Here is a 3,917-nt window from a genome sequence, read left to right as displayed (position 1 = left end):
GCCGAGCTCCTTGAGGTAGTTCTTGTACCCTCAATTAGTTGGTCCACCAGCGGCAAATCCTCCTGAAATTACAAGGACAACATCCTCGTTAGTGCTCTCACTTTCCTTCTTCTTGCTATGATGATCATCCTTTCTCTGGAACTTCCTTGCCCCTTAGGGTAAATATGAGTTCATCTTTCCTTTTCGAGCTAAATCCTCCAAAGCCCTCTTAAGGTGCTTATATTCATTGGTCTCATTCTGCAGTCCTTGTGAAAATGATAGTACTTGCTCTTATCTCTATTCCTGTAGGGGGTCTTCATCTCAGCTAGAGCCTTGAGCTCATATTGATCATTTATCTCCATGCGAATGGAGTATTGATTTTTACTAAGCTCTATGGGATCAGCTGAAGATCAAATTCTTTTCTCTCTCCTCGCCTGGACGAAGTGGTTGTGGAGGTTATGGCCCAAGTCTTAGCCTTCTTAGGGTTGCTTTTTTTTTACTTGAACAACCTCTTCAAGCTTCTTGGACTCATGATGCTTGGCCTCGACACAAAATTCTGTGGTGTAAATGAATGTCTCAACATCCCTCAAGGCTTCTACAAGAGTGGTGATTTTCTTCTTAACAAGATCAAACTTAAAAGTCCCTGGCCTCAGCCCCCAGATGAAGGCGTCAAAGGCCACTCCAGCATTAAGAGTTTGATGAATCATATTAATATAGGTATTTCATGATGCATTTAGGTTGCATTTTAGGATCCTTTAGTTGCATTTTTAGTCCATAATTGCATATAGTTAGTTAAGTTGAGAAGATATCACTCTTGTGTGTGTTTTCGATATTTTTGATAGTTTTCAGGTATTGAGAACACAATTGGAGTATTATTGGACAAGCTTAAGCATGAGAAGCATCTAGGAAGGAGTTAAGTCAAATGAGAAGTCCAAAGGGCATCTTCGAGTCAGATTGCAACCCAAACATAGCGGAAACATATTAAAAGAAGTATGGAAATTGAGTCATGTGCACTCTTTTGATCATAACTCCTTATACAGAGATCGGAATTCAGTTATTCCAGTGGAGTTGGAAACTATATTTGAAGCGCTTTCCAAAGGTGTATCACACGCCCCGATACGACTTCTAGTTTGCGAGATATGGTCTTTACAAGTTGACGCTGTTTTGCAGGATGAAAACCTGCGCCCGCGGGTTATTCCGTGTTATTTAGTCGAATAGGGCCTTATCTTTTGACGAATTAGACTCTATTTTTCTAGTTGTTTTAGAAAATAGAAAGATATAAAGACTCGGGGCAATATTATTATTTCCTATCTTATTTTCTATTTTTTGTTTTCCATCATTAATTCATTGGAGATTAGAACTCTTTTTCTCTCAATTGTAAGAACCCTAGTTTTGTTTTTTCCAATTTACATTGAATTTTCAATAGAAGCTTTGATTTTGCAAGATTGGTTCTACAATTGGTATTATTTCTCTTGTCTCCTTATTCCTATTCAATCCTTGATTATTAATTCATGTTTGCTTATTTAATTATGAATTTGTTTTCCCTAATTATGATTGAGTAGTCTATTTCTAGGGTTTAAGGGGATCCATGATCAATTAGGAAGGGATGTTTATTAAAGTATTGATTTTTATTGATGTATGTTGATTCCTATTGAATGTTTTTATGTCTATTCAATCCAATTTGGCCAGATTTGATTGTTATAGTGTTGCAATATTAGGTTATGCGCCGAGAGGTATAAACTTGATATTAAGGCTAGTTTCAATAGGTAGAGTTGGTATTAATAAATTGCGAGAGCCTGATAATACGTTCTATGGTTGATTTAGACTTGAGAGAGCGAATTACCTATTTAACTGCATTATTAATTGTTGATTTTTGTGTTTCATCCCGAAATATTAATCGTTGGTGAACCTATGCCCTAGACTTTTTATTATTGATAATTCTTGATATAGTTATAGTCTAGTTTAGTATAATTATTCACAAACACTCGTTCCTATACTCTAGATTTGACTGACAATTAGGAAAAGAACACTGTTTCTCTGTGGATTCGACCCTACTTCCCTGACTACTATTTGTTAGAGGACTTTAGGATTACTTTTGATAAGGTGATACGACTTTAGCCTGTCAAAATTTGGCGCCGTTGCCGGGGAAACGGTTTTGTTCCATTTTCTTTAATTGTTTTAGAGTCTAGATTATATATTCTCGTCTCAGAGAACACTTGTTCTTTGGGACGAAATTGCTTAATTGTTTGTTCTTTAGTTCTTCTATGCGCAGGAGTTTGAGTTAAGATTGCCTACCATTTGATCCTGAAATCGAACGATCCTTTCATAGACAGAAGAACTTTTCCAGACAGTTGCGAGATAATTCAAGGGAAGATAATCCTTGGATTCTGACTCTGATTCTAGCAGCATTGTCTCTATTACTCCACCAGAATCAGAGATGGCTCAGAAGCTTACTGACTTTTCCCAACCCTCTTTGGCTGAACTTCCCAAGAGCAATAAAATGCCTGAAATCGAAGCTGTAAATTTCGAGATTAAACCTGCATTGTTGAACATGATCGAAAGAAAACAATTTGGGGGTGGACCTAATGAAGACCCTAATCTTCATTATCAGGAGTTCTGCCAATATTGCTCTACCATTAAGCAGCAGGGAGTGACACAAGATCAGATTCGAGAGATTCTTTTCCCATTTTCACTTCAAGACAAGGCAAAGATGTGGTACAACGGGATTAATCGAGCCACTCTTTGGATCCCTGATTAGAATACCTTGGCCCTAGCTTTCTACAGAAAGTACTACCCTCCAGAGAAGACTGCTAGGTTGCGTAGTCAGATTACAAATTTCACCCAAGGGAATGATGAGTCTTTACATGAGGCATGGGAAAGATTTAAAGATCTTCAGAGAGAATGTCCCATCATGGTCTACAAAAATGGTTCCTAGTTCAGGTATTCTACAATGGTTTGGGGAACAACTCGAGACTTATCCTTGACTCTACAGCAAATGGAAGATTCATGAAACTAGAAATTGATGCTGCACATGATTTGATCGAGGAGATGGCTATTCACAACTCTCAATGTGACAATCCTCGAGGACTAGCTAACAAGGGTGGAAAGCATGAGATAGATTCTATATCCCTATTAGCTGCACAGATGAATGCAATCAGCAATAAGCTTGACAATATGCAACTCTCCTCTCCTGCAAGTGTTGCTGCTTTGGGTACTACATCCGAGATTTTGTGTGATAATTGTGGTATAGTTGGACATTGGGCACAAGAGTGTCGAAGTTCTCTCGAACAAGTTAATGCTTTTCAAACATATCGGCCGAACAACCCATACTCCAACACATACAATCCAGGGTTGAGAAATCATCCTAATTTGTCTGAATAATGTCCTAAATCCTCCCACACCACAACCACAAGCACAACAATTGAACCAGAGGTATTACCAACAACCTTCTCAACACCCTCCTGGTTTCTCTAGACCACCTTTCAATCCATCTCAATGATGAGTCATATTAATATAGGTATTTCATGGTGCATTTAGGTTGCATTTTAGGATCATTTAGTTGCATTTTTAGTCCATAATTGCATATAGTTACTTAAGTTGAGAAGATATCACTCTTGTGTGTGTTTTCGGTGTTTTTGATAGTTTTCAGGTATTGAGAACACAATTGGAGTATTATTGGACAAGCTTAAGCATGAGAAGCATCTAGGAAGGAGCTAAGTTAAATGAGAAGTCCAAAGGGCATCTTCGAGCCAGATTGCAACCCAAACATAGCGAAAAACATATTAAAAGAAGTATGGAACTTGAGTCATGTGCACTCTTTTGATCATAACTCATTATACAGAGATCAGAATTTAGTGATTCCACTGGGGTTGGAAACTAGGATTGAAGAGCTTTCCAACGGTGTATCACACGCCCCGATACGACTTCTAGTTTGCAAG

The 3,917-nt window shown here is 38.1% G+C and overlaps 1 non-coding gene across 1 annotated transcript; it reads right to left on the bottom strand.

The window, feature by feature from the left end:
• Positions 1 to 2,791: 2,791 nt before the first annotated feature.
• On the bottom strand, positions 2,792 to 2,897 carry LOC125496231 (small nucleolar RNA R71). Its single transcript, XR_007272928.2, has one exon. It is a non-coding gene; the product is annotated as a small nucleolar RNA R71 (small nucleolar RNA).
• Between the last annotated feature and the right edge of the window lie 1,020 nt (positions 2,898 to 3,917).

This window comes from Beta vulgaris, chromosome 3, assembly GCF_026745355.1.
Source record: "Beta vulgaris subsp. vulgaris cultivar EL10 chromosome 3, EL10.2, whole genome shotgun sequence".
NCBI classification, from domain to species: Eukaryota; Viridiplantae; Streptophyta; class Magnoliopsida; order Caryophyllales; family Amaranthaceae; genus Beta; species Beta vulgaris.
The sequence above is the reverse complement of the archived record's forward strand: the minus strand, read 5'-3'. Positions and strand labels throughout refer to the sequence as shown.